Raw genomic sequence first — 18108 nt, forward strand, 5'->3', positions numbered from 1 at the left:
GGAACTTCTAGCAAGAAAGTTTTAGCATTTTGCAAAACAAACTCTAGGTTGTTTTCACCATTCCTTAGTGTCGGTGTTTCGTACAAGCACCGGTAAGTAAATTTATAGTAATGCGCGTTAGGCTTGGATGGTGTGCTAAAGGACACAAGATTTATACTGGTTCGGGCTGAATGTCTCTATGTCCAGTTTGCTGCTGCTCGTGTTCTTAGCACCTGAACGGTCTGTAGTAAGGGGTACAAACGATCGAGAGAGGGACTGGTCCCAAGTCTCTGATGGAAGGGTTGAAAGGAGGTCAAGAGCTTCGTAGCCGCTTGACTGTGTGTATGAGTGCATCATATTGTTCGGTCTTGAGAGTCCCTTTTGATGGAGGAAGCGTATCCCCTTTTATAGATGAAGGGCTAGCTTTACAAGGGTGAGGGCTCTAGGATGCGTACTCTACTTAGTCTTGTGGCTCATGTCTACCCGGTCTGGTCCTTCATTCTGATGAGTGCGAAGGAAGATAAGCGCCTACAATGCTGTCAATGTCTCTGTAGGATGTCAGGTTAGTTATAGAATGCTCCCCTACACAGGGTATGGGCTGTAGTATAGTGGTTTTGACTTATGAGCCTCCCCCAGCCTTGCTCTGCATGCCTTCTGGTTCCCATGAGTCCTCGTTGGAGGGATGTGGGGTCGGGGTCTGGTGTAGCACTGTGGCTAAGGCCTTCTGACTAGGTAGACCTGAGGGGTCGGGAAGCGGGCGCCGCTCCCTTGGGTCCACAGCGTGGTGACGGAATATCCGTTGTTCGTGGAGATAGCAAATCCCTTCTTGGAGCATAGCGGTTGTCATATATCTTTGTCGGGTTCCGTGTCCTAGAGCTGAAGGCGGCGCCTACAACTCAACAGGGCGAGGTGCACGCACCTATAATACCTTTCGGGCTCTGCAGCGCTCAAAAGGGTCTAAAGCACCCGTCCTGTCGTTCCCTGGTAGTACTTTTCCTGCCAGGGCGCAGGGTATGGTCCTTGGAGCCATGGTTGGCCCGAACGTCTTGTCTCGTCCTGTACCCATCATCATGAGGGATAGATATCGATCAGGGCGAGGCTCGTTCCTGGCCGTCGGGTGAAACGGAGACCAATCCCTATCTCTTGGGCGAGACTGACCCTGCCCCTCCGGGATCGGGCGAGGCGGAATCTATCCCTCAGCCCTTGGGCGAGACCGAGCCCGCCCTAAAGGCATCAGATGAGATGGAGATTAACCCTGAGCCCTTGGGCAAGGCAGGGTTATCCCACAAAGGCGTCGGGTGAGGCTGACCCCGCCCCTTTGGGATCGGGCGAGGCGGAATCCATCCCTCAGCCCTCGGGCGAGATCGAGCCCGCCCTAAAGGCGTCGGGCGAGATGGAGTTTATCCCTTGGCCCTCGGGCGAGACTGAGCCCGTCCCAAAGGCGTCGGGTGAGGCTGACCCCACCCCTCCAGGATTGGGCGAGGCGGAATCCATCCCTCAGCCCTTGGGCGAGACCGAGCCCACCCTAAAGGCATCGGGCGAGACCGAGCCCGCCCTAAAGGCGTCGGGCGAGACAGAGTTTATCCCTCGGCCCTCAGACGAGTCTGAGCCCATCCCAAAGGCGTCGGACGAGGTGGAACCAAACTCCTATCACTCAAACAAGGGATGAAATGGTGCCCTTATGCGTCTAGAAGTTTTTCATGTTTGGTGGTTATTAGTTCCACCTTCTGGGGTACCTCGGTATTAGGTCCCCGATAGTAGCCCCCGAGCCTCTAGGTGATTCGAGTAGAACTGCCTAGAGGGTGTTTTTTGACTTCGTCGAAGTTACTTTGCTAGAGGGTGCGCGCGAGCGCACCCGATGGGTGTAGCCCCAAGCCCCCGGGTGATTTGAGTAGAGTCGCCTGGGGGGTTGTATCGGTCCCTTCACGGGTAAGGCTGAGGAACTTAATTTTTATCAACTGGATGTTTTTTCGAGTGGGTCATGGCTTCCCATTCATTGGGAACTGATTTAGGGCTAACCTAACTGGTGCTTCTGCCCTTGATTTCAAATCGTTCATGGATCCCTCCTTAGTTGGGCCGGCCGCCGAGCTTCTGGGCCCTAGGCAGGCCAAAGAGAAGAGAAAAGGCCTTCGTGGCTTGTGTTTCCCAGGTGGGTAGAGAGTCCGGATTCGCCTGGGGAAGGTGAACCGTCTGCCGAGATTTTTTGGGGTGAGAAGATAGGGTCTACGTACGCATGTCCCGTGACGTGACGTGGTGGCGCGTGTGGTAGGCCCAGAGATCGAGGCAGACGGTTGCCCTTCTCACGTCCGTCGCCCCCTATAAAACCATGGGGTTTGCCCCCAAGGTTCTGTATTTTTCTCCCCTGCCTTTGCGTTCTGAAACATCCGCCGCCAATCGTCCTAGCCTCTCGCGCCCGCATCACCACCGTCGAGCGGCCTACGTTCGTGTTCTAGCCACCGTCAAGCTCACGCCTGCCCTTCCCCCTACTGCTTTAATGGGGTTGTGGGGTAGATCAAGCATCACCTCCCAGCATCTGGAGGGCCTCGTCTACCTGGCCTTCTCCACCCACTGTCCGCCATCTAGGAGTGGTTGCTACCTAGGGACAAGGGTGAGCTGGTGCCACCTGAAGGGTATGTCGTCTCTTTTGCCATCTTCCATGAGCGGGGATTCGGGGTACCCGCGCATAGATTCCTTCGGGGGCTATTGGATCACTATGAGGTAGAGTTGCAGCATCTAACTCCCAATGGGATTCAGCACATGGCAGCGTTTGTTGCCCTGTGTGAGGGTTTCCTAGGGATCGATCCCCATTTTGATCTGTGGCGGTATTTATTTAACATTAGTCTGTCAAAGAGGAAAATTGGGGGGAAAGACATGAACGCGCCGATGGGATGTGCCAGCATTCATCTGCGCTATACCCGGTCGAAGGGTTACCCATACATGCGTCTAGCGACATCCAACAAGGGATGGCACTCGTAGTGGTTTTATGTTAGGGATGATGCGAGTGCCACCCTACCGAAGTATATTGGACATCTTATTGTGGACGTTCCGGAGTTGTGGGGCTGGGGCGTCTAGTCCAAAGACAAGAAACACATCTCCGACCTTCTTTCCGCCCTCCAAGCCCTGAAGAATCAGGGTGTAAAGGGGACGGGGATTATCGACGCCTACCATGCGAGGAGGGTGGCACCACTGATGGCGCGCATGCTTCCCCTGCATCGGATGATGCCCGGGATGTCGTTTGAAGGGACGGTGCTTGTTGACAAGGCGCTCCCTTACTCAGAAGTGGTGCAGCGTATCAAGGAGGCGATGGAGCCGACGAAGGATTCCACCGACAGGGTCCTTAACATCGTGTATCCGGTGCCCGGACATCCCCCAATGCGGCCGGAGCCTAGGTTTTTTGAATTCGTGAGCCCTCTTCTCCCATGCTCTTTTCTTTCTCCTGAATCTCCTTTTTTAATACTTGTTTTGTGACGTTGGGATCAGCTGAGGGGGCTAGTCTTCAGGGATAGTCTGGTTCTGCTATCGAAGGACAAGGCTGTGGTGGCGGCGAATCGACTCGTGGTCGAGCAGGACAGGAAAGCAAAGGAAGAGATGAAGAAGGTGAAGCGATTGAAGCAAGAGGCATGGGATCGGGGGGAGGATGTGAGCAGTGAGGATGAAGACAACGACGATGATGATGATGACGAGGTAGCCGTTGGCGTGGATTGGGACGTCCTGGAGGACGAGGACACGCTGACAAGTGGCCATCCATCTGCGCAGGGACCCTTCCCTTTCCCTGTGGAGGGAAGTGAATCAATAAGGTTGGTGGAGGCCGGCGAGTCCGCCGCTTCGTACGGCGTGCCGGCCAAGGACCGGTGGGTGGAGGAAAGCAGGCCTACCGCTGCTGACCCCAAAGCGATGGGGAAGGGGAGTGGCTCTGGTGCCACGCCCCATGAGGTAAGCCTCCCTGCCCCGGAGCAGGGAGTAGGCTTGAAACGGTCCCGCCTAGATGAGTCAGGGCAGGGATCTAGGAATCCATCCTCAAAACGCTTCCACCGGCCGAAGACGTCAACGTGAGCTGCTGATTCCCCGGTTTCCATCCTCTTTCTATTTCTATTTTGATCTAATGATTAATACCTTTATGCAGGTTCTTGCGGACGGGTCACCCCCTGGGGCTGGCGCCTAAGAAGAGTCTTGCCGTTCAAGCAGGACATATGGCGTCGCCTAGAGCCACCCCCACTTTGGGCAGGAGTGGTGCCGACGTTGGGGCTGCGTTGGCCGACCCGACGGCGTCCGTGGTGGCTCCCACGCCCACAGAGGTTACTGAGCAAGCGGCCTCCTCCATGGCAGACGTGGAATAGCCGGCCGAGGGCCGCATACCGTCGGTGGAAGTGGTCGTGACCGTGCCAAGCCAGGATCAGCCGAGTGTGGTCGTGGCGGTGCTCGAGGGCGTAGTGCAATCCGTGCCACCAGGGCCTAGGTGGATCCGCTCGTGGTGCTCGAAGCAGCCCAGACGGAGGTGGGTCCAGCCGGAGGGTCCTCGAGTGCGGCGGTGATGCCGCACAGGGTTAGGAGGGAGCCGCCCCCGGCCCCTTTATCGGGAGGAAGCCACTCCCCCACGCGGGGTGAGCCGCCACTTTAGTGGATGGCCGCCCAGGACCCGACGTCAGCTCTGTTCTCGCTCGATGATCATTCTGAGAGCATGGAGCAGGAGGGTCTTGGCATCGGGATTTCGACCATGCTAGAGGCCCTATACCAGGCCAGAGGAGCCCTGTGTGAAATTGTCATTCCTACTACACAGGTATTCGCTTGATTTTCTTCTCTCTGCATGTTTTTGTGTTTTCATATTTCTGATTCCGGTCCTCTTCCTCTTCAGGTACTTGTTGCTCGTAGCCGAAATAAATCCCAATTCCTCCGCGAGCAGAAGGCAGAGTGGGATCACCTCTTCGAGGAGGCCCGGCTACGAGCGGACATGGCCACATAGCTTGCTACTGCCTAGGAGCAGGAGGCCCAGGCGCGTCAAGATGTGAAGGAGGCTCACGGGATGTTCGAGGATTTGTCAGCGAGGTCCAAGCTAGATGGGGAGGAGATCGCCAGGCTCCAAAAGGAGCGAGACGAGCTGCTACAGAGGAATGCCGCGGCCAATGAGAAGGCCGGCGAAGTCCTGAAGGAGCTGGAGATTGAGTGGGACCTCTGGTGAAAGGCTGAGAGTAGGGCCATGGCCCTCTAGCAGAAGGTGGATGTGGACATCGAGGTGGTTCGCTATCTTCGGGCGGAGCTCGGTGACATGGTGAACCAAAGGTTGAGCGCTGAAAATGTCTCCGTCAAGCTAGAAAAAGAGGCTGCCCATGCACGAAGGGCCCTTCAGGTTGAGAGCGATGAGCACGATCTTCTACAAGCTACGGTCGGGGTGGTCCTTAATGCCCTGAATGTAATGGAGCCGGTGGAGACCAGCCCGCTCGTGGCTCGTGTCGTAGGTATCACGGCTCGGGTGGGCCAGCTCGAGGAGAGTGCCTTTCACGCCGGGATCACCCAGGCCTTCACCATCGCCTATGCTCATTACGAGAAGGAAATCAACCTGAAGGTGATGAGCGAAGGCTTCCCATCCACCTATGAGGATGAAGAGCTAGAGAAAATGGAGGAGATGGTTGCTCCCCTCGTGAAAAACCTGGCAGACAATCTGAAAGAGATGGTTCTCCCTCCACGGGAGTAATTAGTCAAACAATTTTGAGAACAACTTATATGTAATATGTGGACAAGTGCTGGTATTTTCGAGTCTGGACGCGATTTCATGATTTTGCGTCGTAATTTTGTTTTGTTTAATTTTTTGCGATCTTACCAATCTGCTCCCTTAAATTATGCCGCTGGTCATGATGCGAGGAGATTGTTTCGAAAGGAAGAAAGGAGGTAGCCGTACCTTAACTAGCCCCCGAGTAAGGTCTGACCCCTAGCATTTGCTGGGGTCGGGGGTTACTGGTGATCGGAACTGTTGTTTTGGTGACAGGGTTAACAAAGTCCATGGATGGCATTGCAATATTCCCCGCCCTGTCTTCCAATAGAAATCCCCAACTAAGGACTCTATGGGCTCAGCAAGGTGGGGCCTTCGAACCTGTGTCCCTGTATTGATTGGCTCGAGCCCCTAGGCCTTGTTAGGGTCTGATAGGGGTCGGCCATAATTTGTGTGTGACCCCATCCTCGATTTTCGTAATCAGAGGGGCTGAGTAAACGACACTTGCCTCAACAGCTCGAGTATCGCGCTCAATGAGCTCACTAACGGGTATGTTCATGTGGAATTCGGGTCCATCATTTGCTGATGGAGTTGGCAGAGCCCTCTGGTGGCACTCCACAATTTCTTAACCCGCCTCCCGGCAGATGCCCAAGCCGTTCGATAGGCTCAGGGGGCCTGATGGCCTCTCCTTGATGGAGATTCTGTGGGTTTGGCTCGAGGTTAGAATCGAACGAGAAAAGGTCGAGACGTCCCTGTCTGCTTCTGAGCGGAGTCGGGCAGGGCCGCTGGGGCTTGTCTCGGTTATTTCTCCCTGGCTCTGTTTGGCATGAGGTGGCCTTGAGTCCTTCATGGACCAACCTTCGAACCTCGGCCTGTGGTCGCCTATATCGAATGAGGCGACGGCCGTTTTGTGATGCAATCACAAAGCGTTGGGATGTTTCACAGATGTATAATATAATCGAAATGAGGGCGGGGTTGGTAACATTACCTTGGCAGTATGAGTGATGAAAAGCTCCTACCCAGTGTGTCTGTGTGGGGTTTGGACCCTAATGTTTGCGATGAGGTTGGAGTAACCTGCATAAGAATCGCTATTCTTTGTTTTTCGTATCTAAGTGGCGATCCGAGCCATTTAATTAACTTGGGCAGCCTGACAGCTTCTCCTTTGGGAGAGACTCTGTAGGCGGACCCCTCCAAACCCTTCTTGAGAAGGCAAACATTTGAAGTCGGAGACGCGAGGGGTGTTTGAGCATGGTTTTTCTGGTGAACGAAAACACCGTAGCCACCGAGGCATAGGGTCTGCCAGTTCATCCAGTTTTACTCAAAGTTCTATGCCCGTATTCCGTACTCCCAGTTTCAAGCGTACGGAGGGGTCGGGTGAAGAGGATGTCTAGACTGGTAGTCATCCTCAGCAGCCCCTGAGTGATGTTCGTGTCCCCGCCGTTTGACGGGGTCGGAAACTCGTGAATGAATTTTAACGCATAAAGTAAGAAAGCTGAGAGGCTTATCTTTCTTTGGACGTTCATTCGTCATGTCTTTTGGGCCGAACAGCTAGCCCAGGAGATCTGAAAGGTCCTGTCATCGGATCGTCTGTGGTCCTGCATGGGGAGGTGAAGGGCTGTCTGCCTACGTGGGCGCCTTAATTGCCACGTCCGAAGTGGGTCAGTAGCGGGCCATACCCAGGCAGTGCTCAGTTTGACCAAAGAGGAACGCCTCGTCGACCGGGGTGTGTCCCGTTAGTTTCGGCGTGTCCCCTCAGATATCAATCAGCATTGATTCCGTATTTAAAGAGGGGGAAGGGAGAGGGTTTTTCATCCAACCTTTTGCCTTTCCTTAGCTACCGTGCCTCCTCTTTAAATAGGGAGGGGGAGAGGAGTTCTCATCCCACCTCCTCTTCTGCCTCCGAGCCACTATCTCTCCTTCTTCTTCCTTTCCGCCGAATGCGTCCGTGCATCGTGGCAATTCCTGAGTGAGGAAGAGTAATGCTAGAGAGAGAGAGAACTCACAAATTTGCTCGCGAGTTTGGCGCGTGATGTCGAGCTAGAGGTTATCCAATGTAGATGAGATGGTGCGTACTGCCCTTGCTGAGGAGTCGCTGCTGTCAAAGGAGAAGAGGCGCCGGTGGGCGTCGTACGTCGTCGACCGTGCCGTCGTCCACTGTGCTCCTCCTTTGGTGGGAGGTGTTTCCTGCTCATACACCATTGTCAGGGTTATGGCTGGGGATGATGGCGTAGTCCCCAGACGCCCTAGCGGTGGCATCATTGTCGAGGTTGCGGCTGACGATGATGGTGTAGTCCCCGGATGCTCTAGCAGAGACGTCGTAGATGGTGGCGCCTTCGAGGATCCAGCGAAGCGGTGGGATATCTGGATGTCGTCGATGGAGAGCGTGGCACGGCGACCGCAGTAGATGAGCTGGCCCGTGTACATGCCCTGGGCATCGCCGATGGAGAGCATGGCATGGCGACCGTAGTAGTACTTATAGTAGAGCTAAGCAAAGACTGTAATGAAATAACTTTGTGGGGAAGCCCCTGAGCAAACAGTCCTCTGAATTTATAAGTATATTGTTCCTTTTTGTAATGAAATCGCTTTGTAAGTGACAAATTTGTGCAAAAAATGAACGAAATTACATCCTTTGCTTATGGCAAGCAATTTTTATCTTCTCTCCTTTCTGTAGGAATGATTTTAGTGCTTTCCAACTCTTCTCATGGTCTAAGTCATAAGAAGCTAGGAACATGGGCGAACTAATTCTGATTGAACTGGTGAGCAAAGAGGTTGCAACCACTGTGGCGTGGGTGTCTTGCAGTCCTACCAGTTGTATTCAGAATTGGTTCCCAAGATCTTAGCCCTCGGGACTCATTTATGAGGCGAATGGAAAACTTAGAGAATGTTTGTAAGTATATCATAGGAATTTTTTGCAAGCATAATATTTGTATTACATATGTCATATGTTACGATCTCATGCTAGCCCCCGAGTGAGGTCTAACCCCTCACCATTTGCAGGGGTCGGAAGTCACTAAGGGTCGGGGTATTATTATGACAAAAACTGATAAGGAAGAGCGTATGCTTATTTTAAGGATAAAAGTGACGTAGCTGCTCAATGTTCCAGGCGTTGGTGAAGACCTCGCCTTTGATGGTTTTCAACTGGTAGGCGCCTGGGCGAAGTATTTCTGCGACGATGTAGGGCCCTTCCCAGGGCGGGGAGAGTTTGTGGCAATCCTTGTTGCTCTGCACAAGATAGAGGACGAGGTCTCCGATGTTGAAGGCTCGACCCCGCACCCGTCGGCTATGGTACCGCCGCAACGCTTGCTGGTACTTAGCTGAACGGAGGAGGGTGATGTCGCGGGCTTCATCCAGCTAGTCCATGGCATCTTGGTCAGATGCCTCGGCTCCATGTTCGTCATATGCTCTGATTCTTGGTGCTCCATAGTCGAGGTCTGTTGGGAGAATGGCCTCGGAACCATAGACCATGAAGAAAGGTGTGTAGCCGGTGGCCCGGCTAGGAGTTGTCCTTAGGCTCCAGAGCACAGCGGGGAGCTTGGCGAGCCAATGCGCGCCGAACTTGTTCAACCGGTTGAAAATTCTAGGTTTGAGGCCTTGAAGAAGCATGCCGTTTGCGTGCTCGACCTACCCGTTCGTCTGGGGGTGCGCGACGGCTGCCCAATCGATTCGGATGTGTTGTTCATCACAGAAGCGAATGAATTTCCTATCGGTGAACTACGTGCCATTGTCTATGATGATGGAGTTTGGTACTCCAAAGTGATGGATGATGTCAAGAAAGAACAACACAGCTTGCTCGGATTTGATTGTGGATATTGGTCGAGCTTCAATCCATTTTGTAAGCTTGTCTATGGTGATAAGTAGGTGGGTAAAGCCCCCAGGTGCCTTTTTGAGTGGCCCAACTAGGTTGAGCCCCTAGACCATGAAGGGCCACGTGATGGGGATCATCTGGAGAGCCTGGGCCGGGAGGTGTGTTTGCCGAGTGTAGTATTGGCACCCTTCGTAGGTGCGTACAATTTGCTCGGCATCGGCTACTGCGGTGGGCCAGTAGAAACCTTGTCGGAATGCATTCCCAACCAAGGTTCTTGGTGCGGCATGATGACCGCATGCTCCACCATGGATGTCGCTCAGTAGAAGTTTTCCCTGTTCGCCAGGGATACAGAGTTGCAGAATTCCGATGTGACTTCGTTTGTAGAGTTCGCCCTCTACAAGAACGAAGGACTTGGCGCGTCGTGTGAGCCGTCGGGCTTCCGTCTTGTTGGTCGGTAGTATGTCGTGGAGGAGATAGTCGAGGTAAAGCATTCTCCCGTCATCGGGAGGATCGGACTCCACTACTAGGTCCTCTTCAAGCTCCATGACCTCGGGGTCGGGCGGAGCAGTTGGTGGATCGGCCCCGGGGGTCGGACTAGAAGGGCCATCGTCGGCTTGTTCCGACCCCGCGTAGAGTACCGAGGGTTTGTGTTGATCACTGGCAAAGACGCCTGTTGGGACTAGCTCTCGGTTGGATGCTGCTTTTGCGAGCGTGTCGGCCGCTTCGTTGAGGCGCCTGGGGATGTGATTGAGTTCGAGGCCATCGAATTTGTCCTCCAGACGTTGGACCTCTTGAAAGTATGCCTCCATCTTGGTGTCGTGGCAGCATGACTCTTTCATGACCTGGTTGACGACCAACTGAGAGTCGCCCTTGACGTCGAGGCATCGGATGCCTAGCTCGATGGTGATTCGTAGGCCATTGATGAGCGCTTCGTATTTTGTAGTATTGTTGGATGAGGGAAAATGAAGCCGAACCATGTACCTCATGTGGACTCCAAGGGGGGATACAAAGACTAGTCCTACCCCAGCGCCCTTCTTCATCAGCGATCCATTGAAATACATTGTCCAGTACTCTTGATCGATGGCTGCTGGTGGCATCTGGACCTCGGTCCACTCCACGATGAAGTCGGCTAGTGCCTGAGATTTGATCGCCGTTCGGGGGGCATAAGAAATGCCCTGATCCATCAGCTCGAGCACCCACTTTGCGGTTCTTCCCATAGCATCATGACTACGAATGACCTTACTGAGGGGGAACAACATCACTACTGTCATGGGTGTGACTCGAAGTAGTGGCGTAGCTTCCTTTTGGTGATGAGGACGGTGTAGAGAAGTTTCTGGATTTGGGAATAGCAGGTTTTGGAGTCGGATAATACCTCGCTGATGAAATATACAGGGCGCTGCACCCTGAAGGCGTGCCCTTCTTCCTCTCACTCTACTATTAAGGCGGAGCTAACCACTTGGGTGGTGGCCGATATATATAGTAGGAGAGATTCTCTGTCGCATGGAGGAACTAGGACCAGCGGCTTAGTTAAAAATTGTTTAACCATGTCAAGCGCCTCCTGAGCCTCGGCTGTCCACTCAAAGCGGTCAGTTTTCTTTAGGAGTCAATAAAGGAGGAGTCCTCGTTCACCGAGGTGTGAAATGAATCAGCTGAGGGCGGCAAGGCACCCTGTGATGCGCTAAACCCCCTTTATGTTTTGGATTGGGCCCATCCTTGTGATGGCTGATATTTTCTCCGGGTTGGCTTTGATGCCACGCTCAGAGACGATGAAGCCGAGCAGCATGCCCCTCGGGACCCCAAAAACACATTTTTCAGGATTGAGTTTGATGCCGTTTGCCCGGAGTTTTGCAAAGGTTCGTTCAAGGTCAGCGACAAGGTGGTTAGCTTGCTTGGATTTGACTACGATGTCATCGACATAGGCCTCAACGGTTCGCCTAATGAGGTCTCCAAAGGAATTAAGCATACAGCGCTGGTACATTGCCCCAGCATTCTTCAGACCGAACGGCATTGAAATGTAGCAAAATGATCCAAAGGGCGTGATAAAAGATGTCGCGAGCTGGTCAAATTCTTTCATCATGATTTGATGGTAGCCGGAGTATGTGTCAAGGAAGCAGAGGGTTTCGCACCCCGAGGTGGAATCGACTATTTGGTCTATTCATGGCAAAGGAAATGGATCCTTTGGACACGCTTTGTTGAGGCCGGTATAATCGACGCACATTCTCCATTTCCCACTCTTTTTTTGGACAAGAATAGGATTTGCTAACCACTCTGGGTGGTATACTTCCTTAATGAATCCTGCGGCCAGTAGCTTGGCTATCTCTTCACTGATGGCCCTATGTTTCTCCTCGTTGAAGCGGCGTAGGCGTTGTTTCACCGGCTTGGAGTCCAGGAGGATTTGGAGAGTATGCTTGGCGGCCTCCCTCGGGATGCCTGGCATATCTGAGGGTTTCCACGCAAAGATGTCCTTGTTGGCATGGAGGAAGTCAACGAGCGCACTTTCCTATTCAGAGGAGAGCGCAGTCCCGATATGGACTTTTTTGCCCTCAGAGCTACTAGGATCCAAGAGGACGTCCCTAGAGCCTTCTACCGATTAGAATGATCCAGACAACTTCTTTGCGTCAGGTGTCCCTTCAATGACCTCCTCCCTGAGGGTGGCGAGCTCTTCGGATGCGATGACTGTGGATGCGTGTCCACAGCATTCGACCTCGCACTCATAAGCGCGCTGGAAGGAGGTGCCGATGGTGATGACCCCACAGGGACCCGACATCTTTAGCTTCAAGTACGTGTAATTGGGTACAGCCATGAACTTCGCGTAGCATGGTCTCCCTAGGATGGTGTGGAAAGTCCCTGGGAACCCCACTACATCGAAGGTGAGGGTCTCAGTCCGGTAATTGGACCGATCCCCAAAAGTGACGGGCAGGTCGATCTACCCCAGTGGCATGGCTTGCCTTCTAGGCATGACGCCATGGAAAGGTGCTCGGATGGGACGGAGGTGCGTTCGGTCGACGCCCACCTCGTCGAGCGTCTTGGAGTACATGATGTTGAGGCCGCTGCACCCATCCATCAGTACCTTGGTGAGCCGCTTTGGATCGACGATCGGGTCGACGACAAGCGGATACCTTCCTGGGTGTGGGATGGCATCCGGATGGTCGGTCCGGTCGAAGGTTATGGCGGATTCCGACCACCGAAGAAAGGCTGGCGTGGCCAGTCTGGCAGTATAGACCTCATGGCATGCGACCTTCTGGCGGCGCCTAGAGTCATAGGCCATTGATCCTCCGAAGATCATGAGGACACCGGTCCACGTTGGGAAGGTGTCGTCCTTCTCCTCTGTGTCGTTAGTGGTGGGAACATGCACCTTCTCTTGCTCCCCTTTGTTAAGGCCTTCAGCCAAGTATTTGTGCATGAGGTCACAATCCTTGTATAGATGTTTGGCTAGGAAGGCATGGTTTGGGCATGGCCCCTCGAGCATTTTCTCAAAGTGGTTCAGAGTGCCTTCCGTAGGCTTCTGGCCACCTTTGTGGTCGGCAGCGGACACGAGCGGGTTGTCGCACCGTTGCTTCTTATTTTTCTTTTTGGCAGGACGGTTGGAGGCGCCTTCGCTGGCGTCCTCGTCCCGCCTCATCTTTCCATCGGAGCGATCAAAGATGGCTCTGACCGCCTCCTCTCCAGAGGCGTGACTAATGGCGATGTTCAGGAGTTCCTTGGTAGTTTGCGGGCCCCTGCATCCTAACTTGTGGACCAGGGATTCATAGGTTGTTCCGGACAGAAAGGCTCCTATCACGTCGGCATTGGTGACGTTAGGGAGCTCGTTGCACTATCGAGAGAAGCGCCGAATGTACCCGTGAAGGGTTTCATCGGCCTTCTGGCAGTAGTTTTTGAGGTCCCATGGGTTTCTAGGGTGTTTGTACATGCCCTGGAAGTTACCCACGAAGATCTCCGTCAGATCCGCCCAACTCTGAATAGCATTAGATGGTAGGTGCTCTAGCCATGCTCGCGCTGAGTTGGCCAAGAATAGCGGGAGATTGCGAATAATGAAATTGTCATCACTCGCACCACCGACCTGACATGCAAGCCGATAGTCTTCGAGCCAATGCCCGAGATTTGTTTCGCCGGAATATTTAGGGATGTTGGTAGGCGGTCGACACCTTAGGGGGAATGCAGCATTGAGGATGTGTCGGGCGAAGGCCTGAGGGCCTGGCGGGCCAGGGCTTGGGCTTCGGTCCTCGTTGCTGTCATAGCGCCCACCACGTCGGGGATGATAGCCATGGTGTGCTTCTTCTCCATGATCGCCATGAGCATGTCTCCGAGCGTCGATGATGCTACGTACATTGTGGCCATGGCTGAGGCGTTGATGTACTAGGACGACGGAGGGCTGCTCGCCGGCTGGCGGTGTTTGGTGTATGGATGCGTCCTTGGTGGGATGCACTGAGGGCGCACGCTGGCTTGTGTCGAGTTCACGTCGTCGAGACAATGAACTTTCCGCCTGCTGCACCGCTGCATGCTCTAGCAACGTGCGAATCTCCCGGCGAGCACGGTGATCCTTGGACGTCACGGCCTCCGGAAGGCCATGCAGCAAGGCAGTTGCTGCAGCGATGTTCTGGCTAGCTCGGGCAAAGTGAGGAAGGGCCCCATCATCGGTGAGGATCCTTTGATGTACGGTGCAGGCCGTGGCGTGCGCGTGCCCCCTGTCTTTGCGGCGTTCAATCTCGCGATTGATGTCCGTGTATTCCCAGGCAAGCCCTTACCCGGCCTCATCGATCTCTTGCTGACGGGCCCTCAGCTGCTCCATCCTTAGGCGAGATGGGGCTGTCATCTCTTCCCCGGATCTGCTGTTAGGGTTGTTTGTAGGAGTGACCTCTTCCCTAGAGGCGCTTTCGACGTGACCTTCGGGGGTCTACGTCATGAAGCACTCCCGAGAAGGGTGGTGGCTCCCCCTACTAGAATCCGAGCTAGAGAAGGATCTCGGCTCCTCGTTGAGGAGTTCATAGAGGGTCTCCGTATCCCGCTCAATCACCCCCATGAACTCGATGTCCATGGGTGATTGAACCATACGTAGGGCCAGAAGGCAGCTAGCGGTCGCCGTAGCATTGCGGAGACCGAATGGAAACACTGTCGGGGCACTCTGTACAGACCCTTCCGGACACAGGGTGGCGTTGTGAGAGGCCTCCTTTGATGATGGGACTCCCCGGGGGTTGCCCGGCGGGCCCTCAAGCCTAAGACGGCTGAGGCTGATGGAAGGGGGAGATGGGGCGGCTGAGTGAGTCAGCGCTAGCTCTCCTCCTAGTGTGATGATGAAATCTAGGTCGCCAAAACGCACGTGTGCACCCGGGGCCTAGGTGATTGCATGGGTGGCCATCCGAGGCCTGATTTGGAACGCGCAAGCCCCCTACCTGGCGCGCCAACTATCAGTGTTTCGTACAAGCACCGGCAAGTAAATTTATAGTAATGCACGTTAGGCGTGGATGGTGTGCTAAAGGACACAAGATTTATACTAGTTTGGGCCGAGTGTCCCTATGTCTAGTTTGCTGCTGCTCATGTTATTAGCATCGTGAACGGTCTGTAGTAAGGGGTACAAACGATCGAGAGAAGGACTGGTCCCAAGTCTCTGATGGAAGGGTTGAAAAGAGGTCAAGAGCTTCATAGCTGCTTGACTGTGTGTATGAGTGTGTCGTATTGTTCGGTCTTGAGAGTCCCTTTTGATGGAGGAAGCGCATCCCCTTTTATAGATGAAGGGGCTAGCTTTACAAGGGTGAGGGCTCTAGGATGCGTACTCTACTTAGTCTTGTGGCTCATGTCTACCCGGTCTGGTCCTTCATTCTGATGAGTGCGAAGGAAGATAAGCGCCTACAATGCTATTGATGTCTCTATAGGATGTCAGGTTAGTTACAGAATGCTCCCCTACGCAGGGTATGGGCTGTAGTATAGTGGTTTTGACTTATGAGCCTCCCCCAGCCTTGCTCCGCATGCCTTCTGGTTCCCATGAGTCCTCGTTGGAGGGACGCGGGGTCGGGGTCCGGTGTAGCGCTGTGGCTAAGGCCTTCTGACTAGGTGGACCTGAGGGGTCGGGAAGCGGGCGCCGCTCCCTTGGGTCCACAGCGTGGTGATGGAATATCCATCGTTCGTGGAGATAGCAAATCCCTTCCTGGAGCGTAGCGGTTGTCATATATCTTCGTCGGGTTTCGTGTCCCAGAGCTAAAGGCGGCGCCTACAACTCTACAGGGCGAGGTGCATGCACCTATAATACCTTTTGTTCTCTGCGGCACCCGAAAGGGTCTAAAGCACCCGTCCTATCATTCCCTGGCAGTACTTTTCCTGCCAGGGCACAGGGTATGGTCCTTGGAGCCATGGTTGACCTGAATGTCTTGTCTCGTCCTGTACCCATCATCATGAGGGATAGATATCGATCAGGGCAAGGCTCATTCCTGGCCATCGGGTGAAACGGAGACCAATCCCTATCTCTTGGGTGAGACTGACCCTGCCCCTCTAGGATCAGGCGAGGCGAAATCTATCCCTCAGCCCTTGGGCGAGACTGAGCCCGCCCTAAAGGCGTCGGGTGAGACAGAGATTAACCCTGAGCCCTTGGGCGAGGTAGGGTTATCCCACAAAGGCATCGGGCGAGGCTGACCCCGCCCCTCTGGGATCGGGCGAGGCGGAATCCATCCCTCAGCCCTCGGGCAAGACCAAGCCCGCCCTAAAGGCGTCGGGCGAGACGGAGTTTATCCCTTGGCCCTTGGGCGAGACTGAGCCCATCCCAAAGGCATTGGGCGAGGCTGACCCCGCCCCTCTGGGATCAGGCAAGGCGGAATCCATCCCTTAGCCCTCAGGCGAGACCGAGACCACCCTAAAGGCGTCAGGCGAGATGGAGTTTATCCCTCGGCCCTCGGACGAGACCGAGCCCATCCCAAAGGTGTCGGGCGAGGCAGAACCGAACTCCTGTCACTCGAACAAGGGATGAAACGGCGCCCTTATGCGTCCAGAAGTTTTTCACGTTTGGTGGTTATTGGTTCCACCTTCTAGGGTACCCCGGTATTAGATCCCTGACACTTAGATAGGTTCAAAGATTTACTCTAATCTTGGCTACAATATTTCTCACAAAAACTTAGACTTGGTTCTAGCATTTGCAACCCATAAAAGCATTCAACCTAAGATGAACTCTAAGTTATCATGCTCAAAACTTAAGAAGTATCAGGCTGTATGACAAGCTTTTGCAAAGTATTATAGAGCAACTATTCATCATCTCCAAATAATTTTATCATCATTTATTAGAGTAGAGTTTCTTTTAAGATATATTTCAAGGCACTTCTCTCTACATTCTATGATCATGGATATTGACATGTAAAACAAACATGAATGTAAAGAGAGGGTTTAAGATTTTCATACCTGAGCGGGGAGAGATGTCTCCCCCAAGCTTGCCTTTTGCATAGGTTGGATGTCTTTTGGCAGCTCTTTGATTCTTTCTTTATTGACTAACTAAGACTACTACTAGAATGCATAAATGACTAAATGACCAAACCCATTGCTACTAGATAACTTACTAAATATTTATTTATTATATATATTTTTATAGTTTATTTTATTTAAATGCAAAACCTATCCTACCATGCATAGCTACTACAGACTTTATTTATTAACATAGAGTAGCTAAATGCAACTAACTAACATGCAATGCAAAGCAATTTTATTGGAAATTGAAATATGAGATGCAACTACTTAAAATGCGGTAAATACGCAAGGGATAGAGAACTTAGTCCCGTTGTTCCAAATTATAAGTCGCTTTGACTTTTTTGATTCATTCATTTTGCTATGTATCTAGATATAATATCATGTCTAGATACATAATAAAATGAATGAACCAAAAAAGTCAAAGTGACTTATAATTTGAAACAGAGGGAGTACCTTTTTGACAGGCTCAAGGTCATTCTTCCTTGAGTGGGGGTGTTTCCTATTGTTCCACCTTGAAGGCCTTGTCAGGATCAGGAGATGATGAATTTGAGGACAGATCTTTCTTTTTACGCCATCTTTTTCTGTTCTTCTTCTTCTTGACAGGCTTCTCTAGTTCTTCAATCAACTTTGGTTTCTTCATCTTGATTCTCTTTGGATGCTTCTTCTTTACCTATTTCTCATCAAAGAGGGGTTGTCCAGAGGCAAAACCAAATATTTCTTTTCTTCCAGCAAAGTGGAATTGAATTTGCCCAAAAACCATATATATGTAAGCATTTGCGGTATTAAGGAAAGGACGACCAAGGATTAAAGGTGTATCCTTGTCATTGCCCATGTCTAAGATCATGAAATCTATTGGAACATAAGCCCTCCTAACCTTGACTAATAAGTCAGTGGCTACTCCCTCAAGATAACGGGTAGATTGATCGGCTAGCTGTTGGTAAACTGAGGTTGGAGCTAAGGTAGTGTAAAACAATCTATCATAAGTTTCCTTAGACATGATGTTAACACTAGACCCTAGATCATAAATGGCATTATGAAAAGTGTGGGGTCCTATGGAGCAGATAATCATGGGGGTTCTAGGATCACCTTTCTTAATAGTAAAAGGGGAATCTACCAAGTAGGAACCCCAAGAACTTAAAGCATAGCCATACCTTGCCGTGACAAGGTTGGTTGTCTC

At 52.6% G+C, this 18108-nt stretch overlaps 1 pseudogene; it reads left to right on the forward strand.

Moving 5' to 3' along the window:
* Nucleotides 1-4999: 4999 nt before the first annotated feature.
* The window catches only part of LOC136536810 (spermidine hydroxycinnamoyltransferase 2-like), a 31092-nt pseudogene continuing 17983 nt past the window's right edge, over nucleotides 5000-18108 (forward strand).

This window comes from Miscanthus floridulus, chromosome 2 (assembly GCF_019320115.1).
Source record: "Miscanthus floridulus cultivar M001 chromosome 2, ASM1932011v1, whole genome shotgun sequence".
Lineage (NCBI taxonomy): Eukaryota > Viridiplantae > Streptophyta > Magnoliopsida > Poales > Poaceae > Miscanthus > Miscanthus floridulus.